Source organism: Trachinotus anak, unplaced genomic scaffold (assembly GCF_046630095.1).
Source record: "Trachinotus anak isolate AG129_WGS33_773 ecotype Australia unplaced genomic scaffold, CSIRO_AGI_Tana_v1 ptg000001l, whole genome shotgun sequence".
Classification (NCBI taxonomy): domain Eukaryota; kingdom Metazoa; phylum Chordata; class Actinopteri; order Carangiformes; family Carangidae; genus Trachinotus; species Trachinotus anak.
In genome coordinates this window covers 15360417-15374909 of record NW_027273852.1, presented here as the reverse complement: position 1 = coordinate 15374909, position 14493 = coordinate 15360417, and the positions used below count along the sequence as shown (strand labels likewise).

The following is a 14493-nucleotide window of genomic DNA, read 5'->3' as shown; positions in this document are numbered from 1 at the left end:
CAAAAGTAACCTCCGAGCTCAAAGTCAAGACAATCCCACGTCACCTTCAGCTGGAAACCAGCACAACGCGCAGCATGTGGCCATCTTGAAAGGCTGTGGTTTTCCTTCAACATAATAATCAGGGGAGAGCGCGAACGCAGTCCCCCACTACCAGAAATTATGCAGTCGAGATTCCCACATTTGGGGAATTCGCAGGGGTCAGCACAACCGGAGTGCAATGGCTGAGCCTCGCCCTGGGTGAACCACCTTCTTGATCATGGTATCTCCCCTGCCAGGTAAGTATGAGTTGGAAGTGTCAGAGACAGGGGGCTCATTCCCAGGCACGGCGCCCTGGGTGACGGTGCTTAAAACGCATAATCCCAGAGTTCAGTGCCTTTAGCGTCAACTCAACTTTGACGCTGCACAAGTTGCAGGAAAAGTTGCAGACACTGCTGCAGTGTGGTATGTGGTACACATTTGTTTTGTTCCCTCGCTCACTTGTTCTGGCAAAACAAAGTAAGTAAACACTGCTGCAGTGTGGTATGCGGTAAGATTGCATGTAAAGCTACTCGGCAAGCTGAAAAAGCCACGCAGCGCGCTGTTTTGTCCGTGGGACAGCAGCGACCGCACCAAAGCCCGACACTGATGCCAATAGCAATAGGAGAATGTCTAGCGCACGCTTTTCCCAGAAAGACAGCACGAAATCACAGAGTAGAGCACGCAGTTTTTCCATCATCTCAAAAGGCCACGCCCACTTCCATCATCAGTATCACGGGGGAGCGTCTTCAGTGAACGCACAGCTTCACAGCGTACGGGAAACGCTGCCACGTTCTGGACAAACTGCAAAAGTAACCTCCGAGCTCAAAGTCAAGACAATCCCACGTCACCTTCAGCTGGAAACCAGCACAACGCGCAGCATGTGGCCATCTTGAAAGGCTGTGGTTTTCCTTCAACATAATAATCAGGGGAGAGCGCGAACGCAGTCCCCCACTACCAGAAATTATGCAGTCGAGATTCCCACATTTGGGGAATTCGCAGGGGTCAGCACAACCGGAGTGCAATGGCTGAGCCTCGCCCTGGGTGAACCACCTTCTTGATCATGGTATCTCCCCTGCCAGGTAAGTATGAGTTGGAAGTGTCAGAGACAGGGGGCTCATTCCCAGGCACGGCGCCCTGGGTGACGGTGCTTAAAACGCATAATCCCAGAGTTCAGTGCCTTTAGCGTCAACTCAACTTTGACGCTGCACAAGTTGCAGGAAAAGTTGCAGACACTGCTGCAGTGTGGTATGTGGTACACATTTGTTTTGTTCCCTCGCTCACTTGTTCTGGCAAAACAAAGTAAGTAAACACTGCTGCAGTGTGGTATGCGGTGAGATTGCATGTAAAGCTACTCGGCAAGCTGAAAAAGCCACGCAGCGCGCTGTTTTGTCCGTGGGACAGCAGCGACCGCACCAAAGCCCGACACCGATGCCAATAGCAATAGGAGAATGTCTAGCGCACGCTTTTCCCAGAAAGACAGCACGAAATCACAGAGTAGAGCACGCAGTTTTTCCATCATCTCAAAAGGCCACGCCCACTTCCATCATCAGTATCACGGGGGAGCGTCTTCAGTGAACGCACAGCTTCACAGCGTACGGGAAACGCTGCCACGTTCTGGACAAACTGCAAAAGTAACCTCCGAGCTCAAAGTCAAGACAATCCCACGTCACCTTCAGCTGGAAACCAGCACAACGCGCAGCATGTGGCCATCTTGAAAGGCTGTGGTTTTCCTTCAACATAATAATCAGGGGAGAGCGCGAACGCAGTCCCCCACTACCAGAAATTATGCAGTCGAGATTCCCACATTTGGGGAATTCGCAGGGGTCAGCACAACCGGAGTGCAATGGCTGAGCCTCGCCCTGGGTGAACCACCTTCTTGATCATGGTATCTCCCCTGCCAGGTAAGTATGAGTTGGAAGTGTCAGAGACAGGGGGCTCATTCCCAGGCACGGCGCCCTGGGTGACGGTGCTTAAAACGCATAATCCCAGAGTTCAGTGCCTTTAGCGTCAACTCAACTTTGACGCTGCACAAGTTGCAGGAAAAGTTGCAGACACTGCTGCAGTGTGGTATGTGGTACACATTTGTTTTGTTCCCTCGCTCACTTGTTCTGGCAAAACAAAGTAAGTAAACACTGCTGCAGTGTGGTATGCGGTAAGATTGCATGTAAAGCTACTCGGCAAGCTGAAAAAGCCACGCAGCGCGCTGTTTTGTCCGTGGGACAGCAGCGACCGCACCAAAGCCCGACACTGATGCCAATAGCAATAGGAGAATGTCTAGCGCACGCTTTTCCCAGAAAGACAGCACGAAATCACAGAGTAGAGCACGCAGTTTTTCCATCATCTCAAAAGGCCACGCCCACTTCCATCATCAGTATCACGGGGGAGCGTCTTCAGTGAACGCACAGCTTCACAGCGTACGGGAAACGCTGCCACGTTCTGGACAAACTGCAAAAGTAACCTCCGAGCTCAAAGTCAAGACAATCCCACGTCACCTTCAGCTGGAAACCAGCACAACGCGCAGCATGTGGCCATCTTGAAAGGCTGTGGTTTTCCTTCAACATAATAATCAGGGGAGAGCGCGAACGCAGTCCCCCACTACCAGAAATTATGCAGTCGAGATTCCCACATTTGGGGAATTCGCAGGGGTCAGCACAACCGGAGTGCAATGGCTGAGCCTCGCCCTGGGTGAACCACCTTCTTGATCATGGTATCTCCCCTGCCAGGTAAGTATGAGTTGGAAGTGTCAGAGACAGGGGGCTCATTCCCAGGCACGGCGCCCTGGGTGACGGTGCTTAAAACGCATAATCCCAGAGTTCAGTGCCTTTAGCGTCAACTCAACTTTGACGCTGCACAAGTTGCAGGAAAAGTTGCAGACACTGCTGCAGTGTGGTATGTGGTACACATTTGTTTTGTTCCCTCGCTCACTTGTTCTGGCAAAACAAAGTAAGTAAACACTGCTGCAGTGTGGTATGCGGTAAGATTGCATGTAAAGCTACTCGGCAAGCTGAAAAAGCCACGCAGCGCGCTGTTTTGTCCGTGGGACAGCAGCGACCGCACCAAAGCCCGACACTGATGCCAATAGCAATAGGAGAATGTCTAGCGCACGCTTTTCCCAGAAAGACAGCACGAAATCACAGAGTAGAGCACGCAGTTTTTCCATCATCTCAAAAGGCCACGCCCACTTCCATCATCAGTATCACGGGGGAGCGTCTTCAGTGAACGCACAGCTTCACAGCGTACGGGAAACGCTGCCACGTTCTGGACAAACTGCAAAAGTAACCTCCGAGCTCAAAGTCAAGACAATCCCACGTCACCTTCAGCTGGAAACCAGCACAACGCGCAGCATGTGGCCATCTTGAAAGGCTGTGGTTTTCCTTCAACATAATAATCAGGGGAGAGCGCGAACGCAGTCCCCCACTACCAGAAATTATGCAGTCGAGATTCCCACATTTGGGGAATTCGCAGGGGTCAGCACAACCGGAGTGCAATGGCTGAGCCTCGCCCTGGGTGAACCACCTTCTTGATCATGGTATCTCCCCTGCCAGGTAAGTATGAGTTGGAAGTGTCAGAGACAGGGGGCTCATTCCCAGGCACGGCGCCCTGGGTGACGGTGCTTAAAACGCATAATCCCAGAGTTCAGTGCCTTTAGCGTCAACTCAACTTTGACGCTGCACAAGTTGCAGGAAAAGTTGCAGACACTGCTGCAGTGTGGTATGTGGTACACATTTGTTTTGTTCCCTCGCTCACTTGTTCTGGCAAAACAAAGTAAGTAAACACTGCTGCAGTGTGGTATGCGGTGAGATTGCATGTAAAGCTACTCGGCAAGCTGAAAAAGCCACGCAGCGCGCTGTTTTGTCCGTGGGACAGCAGCGACCGCACCAAAGCCCGACACTGATGCCAATAGCAATAGGAGAATGTCTAGCGCACGCTTTTCCCAGAAAGACAGCACGAAATCACAGAGTAGAGCACGCAGTTTTTCCATCATCTCAAAAGGCCACGCCCACTTCCATCATCAGTATCACGGGGGAGCGTCTTCAGTGAACGCACAGCTTCACAGCGTACGGGAAACGCTGCCACGTTCTGGACAAACTGCAAAAGTAACCTCCGAGCTCAAAGTCAAGACAATCCCACGTCACCTTCAGCTGGAAACCAGCACAACGCGCAGCATGTGGCCATCTTGAAAGGCTGTGGTTTTCCTTCAACATAATAATCAGGGGAGAGCGCGAACGCAGTCCCCCACTACCAGAAATTATGCAGTCGAGATTCCCACATTTGGGGAATTCGCAGGGGTCAGCACAACCGGAGTGCAATGGCTGAGCCTCGCCCTGGGTGAACCACCTTCTTGATCATGGTATCTCCCCTGCCAGGTAAGTATGAGTTGGAAGTGTCAGAGACAGGGGGCTCATTCCCAGGCACGGCGCCCTGGGTGACGGTGCTTAAAACGCATAATCCCAGAGTTCAGTGCCTTTAGCGTCAACTCAACTTTGACGCTGCACAAGTTGCAGGAAAAGTTGCAGACACTGCTGCAGTGTGGTATGAGGTACACATTTGTTTTGTTCCCTCGCTCACTTGTTCTGGCAAAACAAAGTAAGTAAACACTGCTGCAGTGTGGTATGCGGTGAGATTGCATGTAAAGCTACTCGGCAAGCTGAAAAAGCCACGCAGCGCGCTGTTTTGTCCGTGGGACAGCAGCGACCGCACCAAAGCCCGACACCGATGCCAATAGCAATAGGAGAATGTCTAGCGCACGCTTTTCCCAGAAAGACAGCACGAAATCACAGAGTAGAGCACGCAGTTTTTCCATTATCTCAAAAGGCCACGCCCACTTCCATCATCAGTATCACGGGGGAGCGTCTTCAGTGAACGCACAGCTTCACAGCGTACGGGTAACGCTGCCACGTTCTGGACAAACTGCAAAAGTAACCTCCGAGCTCAAAGTCAAGACAATCCCACGTCACCTTCAGCTGGAAACCAGCACAACGCGCAGCATGTGGCCATCTTGAAAGGCTGTGGTTTTCCTTCAACATAATAATCAGGGGAGAGCGCGAACGCAGTCCCCCACTACCAGAAATTATGCAGTCGAGATTCCCACATTTGGGGAATTCGCAGGGGTCAGCACAACCGGAGTGCAATGGCTGAGCCTCGCCCTGGGTGAACCACCTTCTTGATCATGGTATCTCCCCTGCCAGGTAAGTATGAGTTGGAAGTGTCAGAGACAGGGGGCTCATTCCCAGGCACGGCGCCCTGGGTGACGGTGCTTAAAACGCATAATCCCAGAGTTCAGTGCCTTTAGCGTCAACTCAACTTTGACGCTGCACAAGTTGCAGGAAAAGTTGCAGACACTGCTGCAGTGTGGTATGTGGTACACATTTGTTTTGTTCCCTCGCTCACTTGTTCTGGCAAAACAAAGTAAGTAAACACTGCTGCAGTGTGGTATGCGGTAAGATTGCATGTAAAGCTACTCGGCAAGCTGAAAAAGCCACGCAGCGCGCTGTTTTGTCCGTGGGACAGCAGCGACCGCACCAAAGCCCGACACCGATGCCAATAGCAATAGGAGAATGTCTAGCGCACGCTTTTCCCAGAAAGACAGCACGAAATCACAGAGTAGAGCACGCAGTTTTTCCATCATCTCAAAAGGCCACGCCCACTTCCATCATCAGTATCACGGGGGAGCGTCTTCAGTGAACGCACAGCTTCACAGCGTACGGGAAACACTGCCACGTTCTGGACAAACTGCAAAAGTAACCTCCGAGCTCAAAGTCAAGACAATCCCACGTCACCTTCAGCTGGAAACCAGCACAACGCGCAGCATGTGGCCATCTTGAAAGGCTGTGGTTTTCCTTCAACATAATAATCAGGGGAGAGCGCGAACGCAGTCCCCCACTACCAGAAATTATGCAGTCGAGATTCCCACATTTGGGGAATTCGCAGGGGTCAGCACAACCGGAGTGCAATGGCTGAGCCTCGCCCTGGGTGAACCACCTTCTTGATCATGGTATCTCCCCTGCCAGGTAAGTATGAGTTGGAAGTGTCAGAGACAGGGGGCTCATTCCCAGGCACGGCGCCCTGGGTGACGGTGCTTAAAACGCATAATCCCAGAGTTCAGTGCCTTTAGCGTCAACTCAACTTTGACGCTGCACAAGTTGCAGGAAAAGTTGCAGACACTGCTGCAGTGTGGTATGAGGTACACATTTGTTTTGTTCCCTCGCTCACTTGTTCTGGCAAAACAAAGTAAGTAAACACTGCTGCAGTGTGGTATGCGGTGAGATTGCATGTAAAGCTACTCGGCAAGCTGAAAAAGCCACGCAGCGCGCTGTTTTGTCCGTGGGACAGCAGCGACCGCACCAAAGCCCGACACCGATGCCAATAGCAATAGGAGAATGTCTAGCGCACGCTTTTCCCAGAAAGACAGCACGAAATCACAGAGTAGAGCACGCAGTTTTTCCATTATCTCAAAAGGCCACGCCCACTTCCATCATCAGTATCACGGGGGAGCGTCTTCAGTGAACGCACAGCTTCACAGCGTACGGGTAACGCTGCCACGTTCTGGACAAACTGCAAAAGTAACCTCCGAGCTCAAAGTCAAGACAATCCCACGTCACCTTCAGCTGGAAACCAGCACAACGCGCAGCATGTGGCCATCTTGAAAGGCTGTGGTTTTCCTTCAACATAATAATCAGGGGAGAGCGCGAACGCAGTCCCCCACTACCAGAAATTATGCAGTCGAGATTCCCACATTTGGGGAATTCGCAGGGGTCAGCACAACCGGAGTGCAATGGCTGAGCCTCGCCCTGGGTGAACCACCTTCTTGATCATGGTATCTCCCCTGCCAGGTAAGTATGAGTTGGAAGTGTCAGAGACAGGGGGCTCATTCCCAGGCACGGCGCCCTGGGTGACGGTGCTTAAAACGCATAATCCCAGAGTTCAGTGCCTTTAGCGTCAACTCAACTTTGACGCTGCACAAGTTGCAGGAAAAGTTGCAGACACTGCTGCAGTGTGGTATGTGGTACACATTTGTTTTGTTCCCTCGCTCACTTGTTCTGGCAAAACAAAGTAAGTAAACACTGCTGCAGTGTGGTATGCGGTAAGATTGCATGTAAAGCTACTCGGCAAGCTGAAAAAGCCACGCAGCGCGCTGTTTTGTCCGTGGGACAGCAGCGACCGCACCAAAGCCCGACACCGATGCCAATAGCAATAGGAGAATGTCTAGCGCACGCTTTTCCCAGAAAGACAGCACGAAATCACAGAGTAGAGCACGCAGTTTTTCCATCATCTCAAAAGGCCACGCCCACTTCCATCATCAGTATCACGGGGGAGCGTCTTCAGTGAACGCACAGCTTCACAGCGTACGGGAAACGCTGCCACGTTCTGGACAAACTGCAAAAGTAACCTCCGAGCTCAAAGTCAAGACAATCCCACGTCACCTTCAGCTGGAAACCAGCACAACGCGCAGCATGTGGCCATCTTGAAAGGCTGTGGTTTTCCTTCAACATAATAATCAGGGGAGAGCGCGAACGCAGTCCCCCACTACCAGGAATTATGCAGTCGAGATTCCCACATTTGGGGAATTCGCAGGGGTCAGCACAACCGGAGTGCAATGGCTGAGCCTCGCCCTGGGTGAACCACCTTCTTGATCATGGTATCTCCCCTGCCAGGTAAGTATGAGTTGGAAGTGTCAGAGACAGGGGGCTCATTCCCAGGCACGGCGCCCTGGGTGACGGTGCTTAAAACGCATAATCCCAGAGTTCAGTGCCTTTAGCGTCAACTCAACTTTGACGCTGCACAAGTTGCAGGAAAAGTTGCAGACACTGCTGCAGTGTGGTATGTGGTACACATTTGTTTTGTTCCCTCGCTCACTTGTTCTGGCAAAACAAAGTAAGTAAACACTGCTGCAGTGTGGTATGCGGTGAGATTGCATGTAAAGCTACTCGGCAAGCTGAAAAAGCCACGCAGCGCGCTGTTTTGTCCGTGGGACAGCAGCGACCGCACCAAAGCCCGACACTGATGCCAATAGCAATAGGAGAATGTCTAGCGCACGCTTTTCCCAGAAAGACAGCACGAAATCACAGAGTAGAGCACGCAGTTTTTCCATCATCTCAAAAGGCCACGCCCACTTCCATCATCAGTATCACGGGGGAGCGTCTTCAGTGAACGCACAGCTTCACAGCGTACGGGAAACGCTGCCACGTTCTGGACAAACTGCAAAAGTAACCTCCGAGCTCAAAGTCAAGACAATCCCACGTCACCTTCAGCTGGAAACCAGCACAACGCGCAGCATGTGGCCATCTTGAAAGGCTGTGGTTTTCCTTCAACATAATAATCAGGGGAGAGCGCGAACGCAGTCCCCCACTACCAGAAATTATGCAGTCGAGATTCCCACATTTGGGGAATTCGCAGGGGTCAGCACAACCGGAGTGCAATGGCTGAGCCTCGCCCTGGGTGAACCACCTTCTTGATCATGGTATCTCCCCTGCCAGGTAAGTATGAGTTGGAAGTGTCAGAGACAGGGGGCTCATTCCCAGGCACGGCGCCCTGGGTGACGGTGCTTAAAACGCATAATCCCAGAGTTCAGTGCCTTTAGCGTCAACTCAACTTTGACGCTGCACAAGTTGCAGGAAAAGTTGCAGACACTGCTGCAGTGTGGTATGTGGTACACATTTGTTTTGTTCCCTCGCTCACTTGTTCTGGCAAAACAAAGTAAGTAAACACTGCTGCAGTGTGGTATGCGGTAAGATTGCATGTAAAGCTACTCGGCAAGCTGAAAAAGCCACGCAGCGCGCTGTTTTGTCCGTGGGACAGCAGCGACCGCACCAAAGCCCGACACCGATGCCAATAGCAATAGGAGAATGTCTAGCGCACGCTTTTCCCAGAAAGACAGCACGAAATCACAGAGTAGAGCACGCAGTTTTTCCATCATCTCAAAAGGCCACGCCCACTTCCATCATCAGTATCACGGGGGAGCGTCTTCAGTGAACGCACAGCTTCACAGCGTACGGGAAACGCTGCCACGTTCTGGACAAACTGCAAAAGTAACCTCCGAGCTCAAAGTCAAGACAATCCCACGTCACCTTCAGCTGGAAACCAGCACAACGCGCAGCATGTGGCCATCTTGAAAGGCTGTGGTTTTCCTTCAACATAATAATCAGGGGAGAGCGCGAACGCAGTCCCCCACTACCAGAAATTATGCAGTCGAGATTCCCACATTTGGGGAATTCGCAGGGGTCAGCACAACCGGAGTGCAATGGCTGAGCCTCGCCCTGGGTGAACCACCTTCTTGATCATGGTATCTCCCCTGCCAGGTAAGTATGAGTTGGAAGTGTCAGAGACAGGGGGCTCATTCCCAGGCACGGCGCCCTGGGTGACGGTGCTTAAAACGCATAATCCCAGAGTTCAGTGCCTTTAGCGTCAACTCAACTTTGACGCTGCACAAGTTGCAGGAAAAGTTGCAGACACTGCTGCAGTGTGGTATGTGGTACACATTTGTTTTGTTCCCTCGCTCACTTGTTCTGGCAAAACAAAGTAAGTAAACACTGCTGCAGTGTGGTATGCGGTAAGATTGCATGTAAAGCTACTCGGCAAGCTGAAAAAGCCACGCAGCGCGCTGTTTTGTCCGTGGGACAGCAGCGACCGCACCAAAGCCCGACACCGATGCCAATAGCAATAGGAGAATGTCTAGCGCACGCTTTTCCCAGAAAGACAGCACGAAATCACAGAGTAGAGCATGCAGTTTTTCCATTATCTCAAAAGGCCACGCCCACTTCCATCATCAGTATCACGGGGGAGCGTCTTCAGTGAACGCACAGCTTCACAGCGTACGGGAAACGCTGCCACGTTCTGGACAAACTGCAAAAGTAACCTCCGAGCTCAAAGTCAAGACAATCCCACGTCACCTTCAGCTGGAAACCAGCACAACGCGCAGCATGTGGCCATCTTGAAAGGCTGTGGTTTTCCTTCAACATAATAATCAGGGGAGAGCGCGAACGCAGTCCCCCACTACCAGAAATTATGCAGTCGAGATTCCCACATTTGGGGAATTCGCAGGGGTCAGCACAACCGGAGTGCAATGGCTGAGCCTCGCCCTGGGTGAACCACCTTCTTGATCATGGTATCTCCCCTGCCAGGTAAGTATGAGTTGGAAGTGTCAGAGACAGGGGGCTCATTCCCAGGCACGGCGCCCTGGGTGACGGTGCTTAAAACGCATAATCCCAGAGTTCAGTGCCTTTAGCGTCAACTCAACTTTGACGCTGCACAAGTTGCAGGAAAAGTTGCAGACACTGCTGCAGTGTGGTATGTGGTACACATTTGTTTTGTTCCCTCGCTCACTTGTTCTGGCAAAACAAAGTAAGTAAACACTGCTGCAGTGTGGTATGCGGTAAGATTGCATGTAAAGCTACTCGGCAAGCTGAAAAAGCCACGCAGCGCGCTGTTTTGTCCGTGGGACAGCAGCGACCGCACCAAAGCCCGACACCGATGCCAATAGCAATAGGAGAATGTCTAGCGCACGCTTTTCCCAGAAAGACAGCACGAAATCACAGAGTAGAGCACGCAGTTTTTCCATCATCTCAAAAGGCCACGCCCACTTCCATCATCAGTATCACGGGGGAGCGTCTTCAGTGAACGCACAGCTTCACAGCGTACGGGAAACGCTGCCACGTTCTGGACAAACTGCAAAAGTAACCTCCGAGCTCAAAGTCAAGACAATCCCACGTCACCTTCAGCTGGAAACCAGCACAACGCGCAGCATGTGGCCATCTTGAAAGGCTGTGGTTTTCCTTCAACATAATAATCAGGGGAGAGCGCGAACGCAGTCCCCCACTACCAGAAATTATGCAGTCGAGATTCCCACATTTGGGGAATTCGCAGGGGTCAGCACAACCGGAGTGCAATGGCTGAGCCTCGCCCTGGGTGAACCACCTTCTTGATCATGGTATCTCCCCTGCCAGGTAAGTATGAGTTGGAAGTGTCAGAGACAGGGGGCTCATTCCCAGGCACGGCGCCCTGGGTGACGGTGCTTAAAACGCATAATCCCAGAGTTCAGTGCCTTTAGCGTCAACTCAACTTTGACGCTGCACAAGTTGCAGGAAAAGTTGCAGACACTGCTGCAGTGTGGTATGTGGTACACATTTGTTTTGTTCCCTCGCTCACTTGTTCTGGCAAAACAAAGTAAGTAAACACTGCTGCAGTGTGGTATGCGGTAAGATTGCATGTAAAGCTACTCGGCAAGCTGAAAAAGCCACGCAGCGCGCTGTTTTGTCCGTGGGACAGCAGCGACCGCACCAAAGCCCGACACTGATGCCAATAGCAATAGGAGAATGTCTAGCGCACGCTTTTCCCAGAAAGACAGCACGAAATCACAGAGTAGAGCACGCAGTTTTTCCATCATCTCAAAAGGCCACGCCCACTTCCATCATCAGTATCACGGGGGAGCGTCTTCAGTGAACGCACAGCTTCACAGCGTACGGGAAACGCTGCCACGTTCTGGACAAACTGCAAAAGTAACCTCCGAGCTCAAAGTCAAGACAATCCCACGTCACCTTCAGCTGGAAACCAGCACAACGCGCAGCATGTGGCCATCTTGAAAGGCTGTGGTTTTCCTTCAACATAATAATCAGGGGAGAGCGCGAACGCAGTCCCCCACTACCAGAAATTATGCAGTCGAGATTCCCACATTTGGGGAATTCGCAGGGGTCAGCACAACCGGAGTGCAATGGCTGAGCCTCGCCCTGGGTGAACCACCTTCTTGATCATGGTATCTCCCCTGCCAGGTAAGTATGAGTTGGAAGTGTCAGAGACAGGGGGCTCATTCCCAGGCACGGCGCCCTGGGTGACGGTGCTTAAAACGCATAATCCCAGAGTTCAGTGCCTTTAGCGTCAACTCAACTTTGACGCTGCACAAGTTGCAGGAAAAGTTGCAGACACTGCTGCAGTGTGGTATGTGGTACACATTTGTTTTGTTCCCTCGCTCACTTGTTCTGGCAAAACAAAGTAAGTAAACACTGCTGCAGTGTGGTATGCGGTAAGATTGCATGTAAAGCTACTCGGCAAGCTGAAAAAGCCACGCAGCGCGCTGTTTTGTCCGTGGGACAGCAGCGACCGCACCAAAGCCCGACACCGATGCCAATAGCAATAGGAGAATGTCTAGCGCACGCTTTTCCCAGAAAGACAGCACGAAATCACAGAGTAGAGCACGCAGTTTTTCCATCATCTCAAAAGGCCACGCCCACTTCCATCATCAGTATCACGGGGGAGCGTCTTCAGTGAACGCACAGCTTCACAGCGTACGGGAAACGCTGCCACGTTCTGGACAAACTGCAAAAGTAACCTCCGAGCTCAAAGTCAAGACAATCCCACGTCACCTTCAGCTGGAAACCAGCACAACGCGCAGCATGTGGCCATCTTGAAAGGCTGTGGTTTTCCTTCAACATAATAATCAGGGGAGAGCGCGAACGCAGTCCCCCACTACCAGAAATTATGCAGTCGAGATTCCCACATTTGGGGAATTCGCAGGGGTCAGCACAACCGGAGTGCAATGGCTGAGCCTCGCCCTGGGTGAACCACCTTCTTGATCATGGTATCTCCCCTGCCAGGTAAGTATGAGTTGGAAGTGTCAGAGACAGGGGGCTCATTCCCAGGCACGGCGCCCTGGGTGACGGTGCTTAAAACGCATAATCCCAGAGTTCAGTGCCTTTAGCGTCAACTCAACTTTGACGCTGCACAAGTTGCAGGAAAAGTTGCAGACACTGCTGCAGTGTGGTATGAGGTACACATTTGTTTTGTTCCCTCGCTCACTTGTTCTGGCAAAACAAAGTAAGTAAACACTGCTGCAGTGTGGTATGCGGTGAGATTGCATGTAAAGCTACTCGGCAAGCTGAAAAAGCCACGCAGCGCGCTGTTTTGTCCGTGGGACAGCAGCGACCGCACCAAAGCCCGACACCGATGCCAATAGCAATAGGAGAATGTCTAGCGCACGCTTTTCCCAGAAAGACAGCACGAAATCACAGAGTAGAGCACGCAGTTTTTCCATTATCTCAAAAGGCCACGCCCACTTCCATCATCAGTATCACGGGGGAGCGTCTTCAGTGAACGCACAGCTTCACAGCGTACGGGTAACGCTGCCACGTTCTGGACAAACTGCAAAAGTAACCTCCGAGCTCAAAGTCAAGACAATCCCACGTCACCTTCAGCTGGAAACCAGCACAACGCGCAGCATGTGGCCATCTTGAAAGGCTGTGGTTTTCCTTCAACATAATAATCAGGGGAGAGCGCGAACGCAGTCCCCCACTACCAGAAATTATGCAGTCGAGATTCCCACATTTGGGGAATTCGCAGGGGTCAGCACAACCGGAGTGCAATGGCTGAGCCTCGCCCTGGGTGAACCACCTTCTTGATCATGGTATCTCCCCTGCCAGGTAAGTATGAGTTGGAAGTGTCAGAGACAGGGGGCTCATTCCCAGGCACGGCGCCCTGGGTGACGGTGCTTAAAACGCATAATCCCAGAGTTCAGTGCCTTTAGCGTCAACTCAACTTTGACGCTGCACAAGTTGCAGGAAAAGTTGCAGACACTGCTGCAGTGTGGTATGTGGTACACATTTGTTTTGTTCCCTCGCTCACTTGTTCTGGCAAAACAAAGTAAGTAAACACTGCTGCAGTGTGGTATGCGGTAAGATTGCATGTAAAGCTACTCGGCAAGCTGAAAAAGCCACGCAGCGCGCTGTTTTGTCCGTGGGACAGCAGCGACCGCACCAAAGCCCGACACCGATGCCAATAGCAATAGGAGAATGTCTAGCGCACGCTTTTCCCAGAAAGACAGCACGAAATCACAGAGTAGAGCACGCAGTTTTTCCATCATCTCAAAAGGCCACGCCCACTTCCATCATCAGTATCACGGGGGAGCGTCTTCAGTGAACGCACAGCTTCACAGCGTACGGGAAACGCTGCCACGTTCTGGACAAACTGCAAAAGTAACCTCCGAGCTCAAAGTCAAGACAATCCCACGTCACCTTCAGCTGGAAACCAGCACAACGCGCAGCATGTGGCCATCTTGAAAGGCTGTGGTTTTCCTTCAACATAATAATCAGGGGAGAGCGCGAACGCAGTCCCCCACTACCAGAAATTATGCAGTCGAGATTCCCACATTTGGGGAACTCGCAGGGGTCAGCACAACCGGAGTGCAATGGCTGAGCCTCGCCCTGGGTGAACCACCTTCTTGATCATGGTATCTCCCCTGCCAGGTAAGTATGAGTTGGAAGTGTCAGAGACAGGGGGCTCATTCCCAGGCACGGCGCCCTGGGTGACGGTGCTTAAAACGCATAATCCCAGAGTTCAGTGCCTTTAGCGTCAACTCAACTTTGACGCTGCACAAGTTGCAGGAAAAGTTGCAGACACTGCTGCAGTGTGGTATGAGGTACACATTTGTTTTGTTCCCTCGCTCACTTGTTCTGGCAAAACAAAGTAAGTAAACACTGCTGCAGTGTG

At 51.9% G+C, this 14493-nt stretch overlaps 18 non-coding genes across 18 annotated transcripts; all 18 read right to left on the bottom strand.

The window, feature by feature from the left end:
* Positions 1–119: 119 nt before the first annotated feature.
* LOC139626072 (U1 spliceosomal RNA) lies at positions 120–283 on the bottom strand. The gene has a single exon (XR_011692098.1). It is a non-coding gene; the product is annotated as a U1 spliceosomal RNA (small nuclear RNA).
* Positions 284–941: 658 nt separating this feature from the next.
* On the bottom strand, positions 942–1105 carry LOC139626069 (U1 spliceosomal RNA). The gene has a single exon (XR_011692097.1). It is a non-coding gene; the product is annotated as a U1 spliceosomal RNA (small nuclear RNA).
* Positions 1106–1763: 658 nt separating this feature from the next.
* Positions 1764–1927, bottom strand: LOC139626065 (U1 spliceosomal RNA). Its single transcript, XR_011692096.1, has one exon. It is a non-coding gene; the product is annotated as a U1 spliceosomal RNA (small nuclear RNA).
* A 658-nt stretch (positions 1928–2585) lies between these two features.
* Positions 2586–2749, bottom strand: LOC139626058 (U1 spliceosomal RNA). The gene has a single exon (XR_011692095.1). It is a non-coding gene; the product is annotated as a U1 spliceosomal RNA (small nuclear RNA).
* Positions 2750–3407: 658 nt separating this feature from the next.
* On the bottom strand, positions 3408–3571 carry LOC139626054 (U1 spliceosomal RNA). The gene has a single exon (XR_011692093.1). It is a non-coding gene; the product is annotated as a U1 spliceosomal RNA (small nuclear RNA).
* A 658-nt stretch (positions 3572–4229) lies between these two features.
* On the bottom strand, positions 4230–4393 carry LOC139626048 (U1 spliceosomal RNA). Its single transcript, XR_011692090.1, has one exon. It is a non-coding gene; the product is annotated as a U1 spliceosomal RNA (small nuclear RNA).
* A 658-nt stretch (positions 4394–5051) lies between these two features.
* LOC139626044 (U1 spliceosomal RNA) lies at positions 5052–5215 on the bottom strand. The gene has a single exon (XR_011692087.1). It is a non-coding gene; the product is annotated as a U1 spliceosomal RNA (small nuclear RNA).
* Positions 5216–5873: 658 nt separating this feature from the next.
* LOC139626042 (U1 spliceosomal RNA) lies at positions 5874–6037 on the bottom strand. Its single transcript, XR_011692086.1, has one exon. It is a non-coding gene; the product is annotated as a U1 spliceosomal RNA (small nuclear RNA).
* Positions 6038–6695: 658 nt separating this feature from the next.
* Positions 6696–6859, bottom strand: LOC139626034 (U1 spliceosomal RNA). Its single transcript, XR_011692085.1, has one exon. It is a non-coding gene; the product is annotated as a U1 spliceosomal RNA (small nuclear RNA).
* A 658-nt stretch (positions 6860–7517) lies between these two features.
* Positions 7518–7681, bottom strand: LOC139626555 (U1 spliceosomal RNA). The gene has a single exon (XR_011692338.1). It is a non-coding gene; the product is annotated as a U1 spliceosomal RNA (small nuclear RNA).
* Positions 7682–8339: 658 nt separating this feature from the next.
* LOC139626024 (U1 spliceosomal RNA) lies at positions 8340–8503 on the bottom strand. Its single transcript, XR_011692080.1, has one exon. It is a non-coding gene; the product is annotated as a U1 spliceosomal RNA (small nuclear RNA).
* Positions 8504–9161: 658 nt separating this feature from the next.
* LOC139626020 (U1 spliceosomal RNA) lies at positions 9162–9325 on the bottom strand. The gene has a single exon (XR_011692079.1). It is a non-coding gene; the product is annotated as a U1 spliceosomal RNA (small nuclear RNA).
* A 658-nt stretch (positions 9326–9983) lies between these two features.
* Positions 9984–10147, bottom strand: LOC139626014 (U1 spliceosomal RNA). The gene has a single exon (XR_011692076.1). It is a non-coding gene; the product is annotated as a U1 spliceosomal RNA (small nuclear RNA).
* A 658-nt stretch (positions 10148–10805) lies between these two features.
* Positions 10806–10969, bottom strand: LOC139626012 (U1 spliceosomal RNA). The gene has a single exon (XR_011692075.1). It is a non-coding gene; the product is annotated as a U1 spliceosomal RNA (small nuclear RNA).
* A 658-nt stretch (positions 10970–11627) lies between these two features.
* Positions 11628–11791, bottom strand: LOC139626010 (U1 spliceosomal RNA). The gene has a single exon (XR_011692074.1). It is a non-coding gene; the product is annotated as a U1 spliceosomal RNA (small nuclear RNA).
* A 658-nt stretch (positions 11792–12449) lies between these two features.
* On the bottom strand, positions 12450–12613 carry LOC139626005 (U1 spliceosomal RNA). Its single transcript, XR_011692073.1, has one exon. It is a non-coding gene; the product is annotated as a U1 spliceosomal RNA (small nuclear RNA).
* A 658-nt stretch (positions 12614–13271) lies between these two features.
* LOC139626000 (U1 spliceosomal RNA) lies at positions 13272–13435 on the bottom strand. The gene has a single exon (XR_011692071.1). It is a non-coding gene; the product is annotated as a U1 spliceosomal RNA (small nuclear RNA).
* A 658-nt stretch (positions 13436–14093) lies between these two features.
* LOC139626492 (U1 spliceosomal RNA) lies at positions 14094–14257 on the bottom strand. The gene has a single exon (XR_011692317.1). It is a non-coding gene; the product is annotated as a U1 spliceosomal RNA (small nuclear RNA).
* Between the last annotated feature and the right edge of the window lie 236 nt (positions 14258–14493).